This window comes from Hyperolius riggenbachi, chromosome 11 (assembly GCF_040937935.1).
Source record: "Hyperolius riggenbachi isolate aHypRig1 chromosome 11, aHypRig1.pri, whole genome shotgun sequence".
Taxonomy (NCBI): Eukaryota; Metazoa; Chordata; class Amphibia; order Anura; family Hyperoliidae; genus Hyperolius; species Hyperolius riggenbachi.
Window position 1 is genome coordinate 65,573,897 of NC_090656.1, and position 13,111 is coordinate 65,587,007.

Sequence of the window (13,111 nt, forward strand, 5' to 3'; positions counted from 1 at the left end):
CCATCTCTCTGATACTTTCTCCTTCAGGCTGTGGAGGAGGAAGTATTAGAATGATGAAGGGCAGCGTGGAGCGCTGCAGGCAGAGGCAGCAACCAAGATGAGATAACTCTCTGCTAATGTATGAAATATGTCTTGTGAGCCAGGGCCCTTAAGTGGGGAGGTGCTCAAATCGAAACAAGGGGCCTGCCCCTCCCAAAATGCACAGTAGTGCCTACAAGTGGTTGGGGACCTTCCCTCCAACCCCCTTGCCCTACAATGTGACATGTGACCTTCATCCCAAAACATCCCCTGAGCCCCTCCGCTTGACACATACATTCAGTCAAAGAAGCGCTGGCTGCATTCAATTGTGTGGAGGCAATTAGATGTGTCACCGGTGGCCACACAGTCCCCCTCCTTGTTTCTGGTTAGGGTGGTATTGGTTCTCATGTGGGTGCTGAATGCAGATGCTGGGTGCCATTTGAGTTCTGGGTGTGGGTACAGGGTGTCATGTGGGTTCTGGCTAAGGGTGGGTATCGAGTGTCATGCTGGGGTCGATTGCAGGTAATTAGTGCCATGTGAGATCTGGGTGCATGTACTTGATGTCATGTGGGTGCTGGGTGTAGGTACTGGGTGTGATATGGGTGGGAATACTTGGTTCCAAGCCTGTACTGGGTTCTGGCCATGGATGGGTATTGGGTGTCACGTGGGTTTTATGATCTTCTTTTGACATGACTATATATGATTGATAATTAAACCTTCTATTGATTTCAAACAGTTAAACAGAAGAATGATTGGGTTTGGTGGTATATTCAGGGCCGGCCCGGTCATGAGGCGGGGTGAAACTTTTGCCTCAGGCGGCAAATTTCCAGGGGCGGCACCCGCCCGTCCGTGGGTGCGGGGAGCCGGCTGCCGAGCTGGAGGGGTAGCTGGCAGGACGGGGGTATTGGGCCAGCGGCGGGGAGGGGGGTCGCCCCCCCCCTCCCTCGCCTGGGTCCCCCGTCCTCCGCTCCCCTCCAGCCTTAAATAGAAGCAGCCGCTATGTGATGTGTAAGAGGAACGGGCGGGGAGGACTCACCTCTTCCTCGTTCCAGCGTGCGCTCCACTGACGTCACTTCCTGCAACGCTGCAGGAAGTGACGTCAGTGGAGCGCACGCTGGGAAGAGGTGAGTGTCCTCCCCGCCCGTTCCTCTTACACATCACATAGCGGCTGCTTCTATTTAAGGCTGGAGGGGAGCGGAGGACGGGGGACCCAGGCGAGGGAAGGGGGGTCCGACCCCCCTCCCCGCCGCTGGCCCAATACCCCCGTCCTGCCAGCTACCCCTCCAGCTCGGCAGCCGGCTCCCCGCACCCACGGACGGGCGGGTGCCGCCCCTGGAGATTTGCCGCCTGAGGCAAAAGTCTAGGGCCGGCCCTGGGTATATTCTCCTCAAATGGGCAGGAAAAGGAGTACATAGGTAAGATCTAGTGATGATCGTAATCGCAATTAGACCTATACGTACGTAATTATGATATGTAAAATCAATTGTTTTCTTATGGTCATTTGTAATTTCAAGTAAAATTGTGCGTAATTTTGCGTAATTTCATGCTGACATTGAATAGCAAAGCTCCCATACGTGCTATTGACGCCAAAAGTGCTACATGTTTTAAAGAGAATAGTGGGTACATGACAAAAAAAATAATTTTCCAAAAAGACCTTGTAGTTTTTGAGAAACTCTACTTTAAAAATGCAAAGAAACAATGTTTTTTACTCAGAAAAATTAGTTTAAAATTGTAAGGAACCGCGGAAAATAAGCCGCCTCTGCTCAGCGGGAGGCGGCTGTTTCCATGGAGAGCATGGCGGAACGCGGAAAAACCGCCGCGTCTGACGCGGCGGTTAGCACGCATGGCTCTGTTGCTGACACTCTGACCCAGCGCGGGGAGGCAGCCGCCGGTGCAGATAGCGGTGCGACCAACCCAGCGCATGGGTCAGCAGAGACATTGCAAAGCAGTACTGGTGTGGCTGGGACTGATAGTCCACCTAGGTTCAGAAGGACGCGCGTGCGCGCAGAGAGGCAGAACTTTTATGGCAGTCAGAGAAAGGTCAGCTGACCAGGCCGGTCAGCTGACATTTTCAGCAACTTTCATTGGTCCAGCACTTAAGGGAGGTGATGGATAGCACTGGTGTATATATACTGGGTGCTGGTCATTCTCTGGTTGTCTGTCATTGCGATCACATCGTGGTAGCACTCAGGCCTTGTCTGTATCTATGTTCTAGCATAGTTTCCAAAGGTGTTGACGATCACGGAACTCACACCTTAGCGTTAGGAATATTGAACTGTATTATTTGTTATGACATTCTGCCTGCCTGACTATTCTTCTGTACTCTGATTCTGTACCTTGCTATCTCTGATATCCTGTTGCCAAACTCTGCTCGTTCCTGGACTCTGTAATTGCCTCCTGATTCTGTACCCCGCTATTCTGATACTCCGTTGCCGAACCCTTTATTTATTGGATTCCGTATCTGTCTCCTGAATCTGTACCGTATCTGTCTGTGTGTTTACGACCTGGATTGTCCGACCTCGAGAACTGGCCTTACTGTTAGAGGCAGATCCCAGACCTGTTAGTGACACCCTCTCACTGGTGTCACTCACACTCTGTCCTCCTACTTTCAGCCTAGCTCCTCCCCCGGGAGAGTCTTGGCATACGGAAGGTACATACTTCTGTGCAGTACTCCTTACTGCTTCTGTACCTTCTCCTAAGGTGCAATACTCAAAGTATTACTGTTACACCAAAACACTCTATCTCTCAGGTGTCTAGAGGTTAGAATATATATCTGATTATCGGTGATACTGCAGATCATCAATAATCGGGTATATTCTGCATTCTCGGTGATACTGCAGATCACCGGTAATCAGACCCTCTCTGTGTTACACCGATCGTTACAAAAATCCATTTTTATTTGCATTATTTAAAATTGATTTACTCAAACGTAAAGTCTTTTAGAATTTTTTTTTTACTTGTACGCACTATTCCCCTTAACATGTATAGCATTTTTGGTAGAAATTGCATGTATGGGGGCTTTGCTATTAACTGCTAGATTTGGCACACAATTACGTGAAATTACACGAAATTATGAAATATTACAATTACATACAAAATTATTTACAATTTTCATCAAAATTTTGCATTACGATGCGTAATTACACATAGGCGTAATTTCTGCTCATCACTAGTAAGATCGCTTTGCAGCTTTGCATCAAGCAATACAATATTAGTGGTGATTACATTGTTTTTCAATCTGATTCAGATTGTACATCAGTCATTATTGCATTTTTTTGGACTGGGGAGTGATTGATGGATTGGTGGATTGGTTTGTTATTGACTTGTATATTTATTTAGCTTTAGTGCAACTGATTTCAGCATCAATCACCATCGGTTTGTTTACTTTCATGTCGTTACTGTTCCCTCGGTATTACAGCTCTCGCTTTGGCATGTTGATTTCGTGTTTGAGTTTCCTGTTCACTGCCAAACTTGCACATGTGTTGACTGAGAACATTCACTTACATGCATATTTCTGCACAGCCTGAAGACTTGAGACAATTAACTCTCCTATGGGATCTTCTGCAAGTAGGAATACTTAATTGATTTGATCAGTAATTCAATCTGTAAAACCCTGATTATATGATCACTTGTGCTTCCTGTGAAGGCTAAAATAGAGAGCAGAAATAATCTATGATAACATGACCATGGCCAGCCAATCAGAGAAGTAAAGATTGTTTGCCTTAAAGTGGTATAAAACCCTGACATAATATTCAATAAAAACATGTTTTCCTACTTTTTATATGCCATATGGTTATCATATTTGCATTTGTGCATAAGTATTATTATTCATTTAGAAATTATATGTTCCCAAAAGTACAGCTTTTTGCTTTGTGAGCTGACTTTGCATTTTATTCAGAACTGGTTTTAAACATTATGTATTGAAGGCAGAAATGCCTTCAGTATCTCTCTGTGTCCAGCAGCTTCTCCATAGTCAGAAAATGTGTCACATTCCTCACTTGATACATTTAAGTAAACACAAGATAACATTATCTACAACTTCGGATGCGTCCATATTTCTCTGCACTGAATTTTCCAGCCCTGTGTGTAAATGCTGTTTTAGTAAAAAAAAAATGCTGGTTGTATATAATATGCTGTAAATCATTTTTTAGAGCTAAGAAGAAATGCTGGGTTTCATTCCGCTTTAAGGTAAGGATAACTGACGCAAGGCAAAGCTACCTAATGTAAGTACAAAGGTACAGTGCTATCCATAATTATTCATACCCCTGGCAAATTTTGAGTTTATGGGAAATGACATAGGTGTCTCCTAAAAGATAATAAGACAATGTATAAGAGGCATTATTGTGGAGAAAAACACTTCACAGCTTTTATTTACATTTAATCAAAAAGTGTCCAGTCCATAATTATTCATACCCTTTTCAATAATCGATAGAAAAGCCTTCATTCAGTGGCGTAGCTAAGTAGCTGTGGGTCCCGATGCAAGTTTTCAATTCTACAAACACCCCCTGTCACCACCAGTCACTGCTACCCATCAGATCAGACCCTAATCTTCCCCTTGCGGGCACACAATTACCTGCCCACACCCTCACATCGTCCTCAGACACCCCCCCCCCGATCACCTCACCAGCATTGCTTGTATCTATTCCCCCCTCTAATCACACCCTGAGACACCCATCAATCACCTCCTGTCACCACCTGTCGACCCCTAGCACACCTACTCATCAGATCAGGCCCTAATTTGCCCCGTGTGGGCTCCTGATCACTCGGTCAAACCCTAAGATCCCCCTCAGACCCCTTTCCGATCACCTCCCCAGTGCATTAATTGCATCTATTCTCCCCTCTAATCACCCCCTGAGACACCCATCAATCACCTCCTGTCACCCCCTAGCACTCCTATCCATCAGATCAGGCCCTAATCTGCCCCCTGCGGGCTTCTAATCACCCGGCCAAACCCTCACCCGCCCCACCACAGTGACAGATTTTTTTTCCTGATCACTGCTGGTCTCTACGACTTTATTGTAGCCAACCGTTATGCCACACAATACGCAACCACCAATCCAAGAAGCTACCATGCCCAGCCTTTTCGGTGGAAACCACTCCAAGTTTCCAAACGTAACATTTTTTGGGGCCTTCTCCTTAACATGGGTCTAGTCAAAAAGAATGTATTGCGGTCTTATTGTTCAACGCACCCAATAAATCACATGCCCGTGTTCTCTGCTGCCATGTCCAGGTCACGATTTGAGAACATCCTGCACTTCCTGCACTTCAGTGCCAATACAACCTGTCATCTAAGAGACCACCCTGCATCTGACCGGTGTCCGGTTCCACAAAATTCAGCCCCTCAATAGACCACCTGTCATCAAAATTTGCAGATGCTTATACCCCTGAACAGTCATTTTGAGGCATTTGGTTTCCAGACTACTCCTCATGGTTTTGGGGCCCTAAAATGCCAGGGCAGTATAGGAACCCCACAAGTGACCCCATTTTAGAAAGAAGACACCCCAAGGTATTCTGTTTGGTGTATGGTGAGTTCATAGAAGATTTTATTTTTTGTCACAAGTTAGTGGAAAATGACACTTTGTGAAAAAAAAACAATAAAAATCAATTTCCACTTGTGATAAAGAATAAAATCTTCTATGAACTCACCATACTCCTAACTGAATACCTTGGGGTGTTGTCTTTCTAAAATGGGGTCACTTGTGTGGTTCCTAAACTGCCCTGGCATTTTACGGGGCCAAAACCGTGAGGAGTAGTCTGGAAACCAAATGCCTCAAAATGACCTGTGAAATCCTAAAGGTACTCATAGGACTTTGGGCCCCTTAGAGCACCTAGGCTGCAAAAAGGGGTCACACGTGGTATTGCCGTACTCAGGAGAAGTAGTATAATGTGTTTTGGGGTGTATTTTTACACATACCCATGCAGGGTGGGAGAAATATCTCTGTAAATGGACAATTGTGTGTAAAAAAAAAAAAATGGTCATTGTCATTTACAGAGATATTTCTCCCAACCAGCATGGGTATGTGTAAAAATACACCCCAAAACACATTATACTATTTCTCCTGAGTACGGCAATACCACGTGTGACCCCTTTTTGCAGCCTAGGTGCGCTAAGGGGCCCAAAGTCCTATGAGCACCTTTAGGCTTTATAGGGGCGCTTACAATTTAGCACCCCTCAAAATGCAAGGACAGTAGACACACCTACAAAGGACCCCATTTTGGAAAGTAGACACCCCAAAGTTTTCAGAGAGGGGCATGGTGAGTCCGTGGCAGATTTCATTTTTTTTTCTCACAAGTTAGCAAAAATGGAAACTTTTTTTTAGTTTTTTTTTGTCACAAAGTGTCATTTTCGCTAACTTGTGACAAAAAATAAAATCTTCTATGAACTCACCATGCCTCTTAGTGAATACTTTGGGATGACTTTCTTTCTAAAATGGGGTCATTTGGGGAATATTTATACTATCCTGGAATTCTAGCACCTCATGAAACATGACAGGTGCTTAGAAAAGTCAGAGATGCTTCAAACTGGGGAAATTCACTTTTTGCACCATAGTTTGTAAACGCTATAACTTTTACCCAAACAAAACAATCCAATAAGTGTCTATTTATTGATCAGACATGTAGCACAATAAATTTAGACAAAAATGTATATAGAAATGTTACTTTATTTGCAAAATGTCAGTACAGAAAGTTAAAAAAAAGTTTTTTTTTGACAAAATTCATGTCTTTTTTGATGAATATAATAAAAACTAAAAATCCCAGCAACAATCAAATAGCACCAAAAGAAAGCTGTATTAGTGACAAGAAAAGTAGGTAAAATTCATTTAGATAAGGCAGGTGCCTAAATTTAGGCACCACAAAAAATAAATGAAATCAATACTTGGTAGATCCTCCTTTTGCAGAAATTTCAGACTCTTAACTCTTCCTTTAGGTTCCAATGAGAGTCCGGACTCTGGTTGAAGGTATTTTGGACCATTCCTCTTTACAAAACATCTGTAGTTCATTCAGGTTTGATAGCTTCCGAGCATGGACAGCTCTCTTTAACTCACACTACAGATTTTCAATTATATTCAGGTCTGGGGACTAAAATGGCCATTCTAGAACATTGTACTTGTTCCTCTGCATGAATGCCTTAGTGGATTTTGAGCAGTGTGTAGGGTTGTTGTCTTGTTGAAAGATCCAGCCCCGGTGCAGCTTCAGCTTTGTCACTGATTCCTGGACATTGGTCTCCAGAATCTGCTGATGCTGAGTGGAATCAATGCATCCCTCAACTTTGACAAGATTCCCAGTCCCTGCTCTGGCCACACAGCCCCACAGCATGATGGAACCACCTCTATTTGTTTACTGTAGGTAACAGGTGTTTTTCTTGGAATGCTTTGTTGTTTTTCCTCCATCCATAATGCTCCTTGTTATGCTCAAATAACTCAATTTTAGTTTCATCAGTCTATAGCACCTTATTCCAAAATGAAGCTGGCTTGTCCAAATGTGCTTTTTCAAGCGGCTGTTTGTGCTGTGGGTGAAGAAAAGGCTTCCTCTGCATCACTCTCGCATACAGCATCTCCTTGTGTAAAATGCGCCGAATGGTTAAACAATGCACAGCGACTCCATCTGCAGCAAGATGATGTCGTAGGTCCTTAGTGCTGGTCTGTGGGTTGACGTTGACTGGTCTCACCATTCGTCGCTTCTGTTTATCTGAGATTTTCCTTGGTCTGCCACTTCGAGCCTTAAAGAGAACCCGAGGTGTGTTTAAAGAATGTTATCTGCATACAGAGGCTGGCTCTGCCTATACAGCCCAGCCTCTGTTACTATCCCAAACCCCTCCTAAGGTCCCCCTGCACTCTGCAATCCCTCATAAATCACAGCCGTGCTGTGAGGCTGTGTTTACATCTGTAGTGTCAGTCTCGGCTGCTCCCCCGCCTCCTGCATAGCTCCGGTCCCTGCCCCCATCCCTTCCCTCCAATCAGCAGGGAGGGAAGGGATGCAGGCGGGGACCAGAGTTCTTCAGGAGGCGGGGAGAGCAGCAGACTGACACTATAGAGATAAACACAGCCAGCTCTGACAAGCTGTTTGTCGGCAGCGTGGCTGTGATTTATGAGGGATTGCAGAGTGCAGGGGGACCTTAGGGGGGTTTGGGATAGCAACAGAGGCTGGGCTGTATAGGCAGATCCAGCCTCTGTATGCAGATAACATTCTTCAAACCCACCTCGGGTTCTCTTTAACTTGAACTGAGCCTGTGGTCTTCCATTTCCTCAATATGTTCCTAACTGTGGAAACAGACAGCTGAAATCTGAGACAGCTTTCTGTATCCTGCCCCTAAACCATGATGTTGAACAATCTTTGTCTTCAGCAGAAAACCAAGAGCCCAATATAGTATAGTATGTATTGGAAATGGGCGAGAATTGTATAGAATGTAAGTAATATACTTACAAACCAGGGTTACCACCAAGGCAACCACTGTAAGGGCAGCTGGGGAGTATAAGCCTGTCCCCACTCAGGATTAAGACATCGCTCTCTGTGGATAGAGGAAAAAAAAGAGGGTGGCACACCCTTCCACCAAGGGTGGAAATCTTGCTTTGTAGAGATGTACAGAGGTGCCACGAGGGTAAAATTCACTAAAAACGTTTAAAACGTTTGGGAGGTGATGGTGAACCAGCCATCCCAAAACATACACAATGCTGTCGATTTCAGTAGAAAATATTTATTCATATAATCCTAGAACAATTCGCAACGTGTTTTGCAGGCAGAATACCGCTTCATCAGGCAATTAACAGAAGTATCACACTAGAAATGACAGAGATGAAAAGCACAAATCGGATGTCTGTGTGTGGCGTAGATGAAGAACATATATGTGGCGTTAAGGGACGTGACTGTATGTAGGAAACTATATAAATGCGAAGTATCTGATACTCGATGAACAGTAATATTAGATATGATAGGTGATACAGGTGCGTACAGAGGTTTTGTGCCTACAACAACATATAAACAACGTTTTGTATCAATATTTCGATATATGCATATACATCGATAGCACACTAAAAGTGAGTACATGAAAGTATACGTGCATCAATACGTATATTAGTAGTAGTATATTGGAGTAATGACATTGTGTGGGGGAAGACAAAAAAAAAAAGGGGGGGGGGTTAGGAAACATGAGTAAAGGGAAAGTAAGTAGAAAGCAGGAAGGGGCGAAAGGGATGCATAGTACATAGATGAGGGGGGGGGGGGGGGGGGGTGAAGCAAAGTGTAGGTGAGAGGCAAGTAAAAAGAGGCATATATTGTTATATACAAACAAGTTAGCACTTGGTCTGGTAAAAGTGGTCACTTTATATAGGGGAGATGATGTACTAATAATTCAATTAGTGACGTGTAGTGGGCCGGGGCGATGGGGGAGGAGGTGTGTGCCGGGGTGGGACAGGGAGCCAATGGGGTGGAGGGTGGGGGGGGGATAATGCGGTGGCTTGTAGTAGAATGCAGCGAAGACGCCGCATTAAGTGAAGAAAGGGGCTGGAGCGGAGGGTGCGGTACAACGATGACGTTGCACTTGCCTCCGTGTATGTGCATGTGCGGAGAGTGACGTACCACCCGATGGTAGACGGCGTGTGTGTGTATCTTACCGATACGCGAGTGGCCATTTTGGTTTTGGGAAGGGGGAAAGTTGGGGTGTTAAATCGAAGGAGCCTGAGTTAATGTATACCAACATTAAACATACATACATACAGAAATACACACACACACACATATATATATATATATATATGCGTGCCATGTGCACACACCATAAAACTATATAAATGCGCAGAGGGGGATTTTTAAATTTTTTTGTGTGTTCTAGCAACAGAAGTGTGTAGCAGGGATATTGAATTATATATTCATAGTGATGAATTGAGTGGTTATTGCCAATGTACAGTACATACAGATACACAACTGGTACAGATAATAATCACAAACAGTAAACATAATAAAGTGCATTTAGAGACACGGTAGTACAGATAATAATTATTTAGTATCTATCTATTACATGTATGCAATATTGGGAGAATATAAGGATGCATAAAAATCATAAAAATCTAGGAGTAATTAAAATCTTAAAACATACTCATAAAAATGTAGGTAAAAATTGTGTGATAAAATAGCTGTGTTAACATGAGAAATTATATATTATATAATCTAATATATATATATATATGAAATTAATTATATGAAAAAACATAACAAAGCCCCCATACATGCTATTGCCACCAAAATTGCTGCATGTGTTAAGAAGAATATACATAAAGCAATTCAAAAAATTATTTTTCTAAAAGACCTTGTAGTTTGTGTGAGAAAATCGATTTTGAAAATGCAAAGGAAAAATGATTATTAAACTGTAATTTTTCTTAGTTAACCCATTTTGTTAGCATTTTTACAAAACTACAAGGTCTTTTTGAAAAAGCAGGTATGCGGACTTTGCTATTCACCATTAAATTTGGCACAAAAGTAAAAATGTACGCAACATTACAAATGATTACACAAAACCAATTGAATTTACAAATCTTAATTACATAATATGCTAAATTGCAAAAATTGACACTAAATTTTGCATAATCCTATTTAGCTGATTACGACTATCTCTACCACTCACCTTGCAGAGTATTAGCGCAGCGGAGCTATGTGGCTATTTTACTTGATCCCAGGGCCTCATGTCTCCTCTACCTGCTGGCAGCCACTTGCTCCATGCTGCAAACATGGCTCCTGATATGAAATGATCAGGAGCCATGTATGCAGCAGGAAGAGGAGACACAAGGCAGTATGACCAGGTAAATATAGTCACATAGCTCCACTGCGCTCTGTAAGGGGTTGGTGTGTGGGTTTTGGGAAAGGGGCAAGGCCTACAATGGGCTACAATAATTTTATTTGCCGGGGGGGCCCAGATGTCTCTTGTTATGCCCCTTACAAGGTATTATTTAATAAGGGTAGTGCTATAGTTCTGGGAGCCCTAATAAGCACTAAAATCAAGCCACTGTTATGGAGGGCATGAAATGAACATACTGTGAACAGTAAGGAGATTTTTTTCTATCTAAAGTTATAGTATTTTTATTTTATTCTTTATATGCTATAGCTCTCTTGGAACATGCACAATTTTTTGGTTGCTCATAAACCAGGGTAAAGAACTTTGAATTCTGATATACCTCCACTCTTCCACTAGCGTGCATACAATGAGTACAAATTATACCCACATCTCTGACACTTGACAAATGAAAGCTGTAGGAATAAGGATGCTCTACTCTGTACAACCTTGAAAGTACTATTGTCAATCTGATGCTTCCTGTGTAGCAATGATTTTTATGAATACCCTGTAGCTATGAATTCATATAGGTCAACATGATGAATAATTTACCATTTTGAAAAAAATATGACACAGTGTTTGTTCATTTTTGATCTAGACAATAAGAAAAGTGTTTTTAGCTTTGCATTCAGTGGAGAAAGTGACTGAAACTGTATTGTTGCTGAAAAACAAAATCCAAATGTAGTGCAAATGGCTTCTCTAAATGAAAGGGCAAATATGTAAAATTAGTGAAAATTTACACAAATTGTGAAGCCAATTCCAGCTAGCTAGCTGATAAAAAAACCCTCTAAAACTAAAAATTACAAAACACACTGAGGAAAAGACACAGTAGGGAAGGATCATGAGTAGTATTACTAGATTTGTCTCCGATTGCTTTAAGGGCTGTTCAGCTGAACTGGTCCAAAATGTGGGGATTTAGTGTGTCCCAAATCTAAGCGCCAGTGAAGGCCATGTGGAAAGAACGTTGGTGGTTGGTTTTTCTTTATTGAGCGAATATACATCAGCCTAACACAATAAGCAGGCATGGGAAGCCCCCGGTTTCTGAGGTATGGGTAACTATTTAAAAAGCAAAATAGGGTGAAATATGTTCACTTGTGGAGAGGGGTCATGTTATGTGGCTTGAAGGCAACATGGAAAATATGCAGATCTTTCAGTCTGTAGCTTTGCTGAATCTCTTTATCCTGTTCATGGTGTAACAGAATGATTCACTAAAGGTGGCCATGGACTGGTTGATATCTTTCAAAACATTTGTTCAAATCTGCTAAAACCCGACAATGAAAATGATTCATGATTGATCGATGTTCAGCCCAAATCAGTTGATTTGGCTGACTGTGCCAGATGGAAGATTCTGCTCTGTCGATGGCGGGTTGGGAGTGCTTTGCTAGCAGATTTCAATTTCAGGCCAACTGTCACAGCAGTGGAGAAACTCTAACCTCTCTACCAGGCTTCCTCCTTTGTCTTCTTTCCACCGCTGAGGCTTCTTTGTTTACTCCCAGGAAGCTGTGTATCGTGAGACAAACACCAGAGGGCAAATACTAGAGGCCTCTAGTGGTCATGTAAGGTACATGCCACTAGTGTTTATCCTCTAGTGTTCAGTCACTGAACACACCTCTGCTGTAATTTTAGCAAAGAGGTGATCCGTACATTAATGTGCTGCCTAAACAAGCTCTCAAAACTTGCAGTGAAAAAAAAGGTTTTTTTTCTTAGCAGATGTGAAATGTGAAGTCTTCCTTACAAAAAAATAACTTATAAGTCAAACCTTTGGAGACGTTGCAGTTGCCCTACTAGAAAAAAAACAAAGTAGCTCTTTGGGTCAATGTTTTAATTTTATAATAGATGGGAAAGAGGAAAGAGGGGGATCTAGGGTAAGGGAGGAGAAAAGAGTGGTGAATTGGGAAAAGGAGACCTGCCAGGACTGGTACTAGGATTGCCAATCCAACACCATTACTTGAGCAATTATAGATAAGCAGTAGTTAAAAAGGAGGCAACAGTACAGCATCATCAGTAGCCCAGGCCAACCAGTGCTTAGAAGGCAGATGATCACCTTGTTTGGTGTGAGCTTCTGTAGAGTCAGCCACATTAAATTCTGGGCCTGCTGAGCCCACTGAAGATCTCACTGAAGATTCTGGCGCGTTGTCTACCAGGAGAAAAGCACAATATAAATATTCTGTGTCGTGTCTACATGGTCCAAAATATTCAGGGATATTCTGCAAAATAAGACTGCTCCTAAGGTCCTTTGAAGGACACTGATGTTCAGTATAATGAACATGA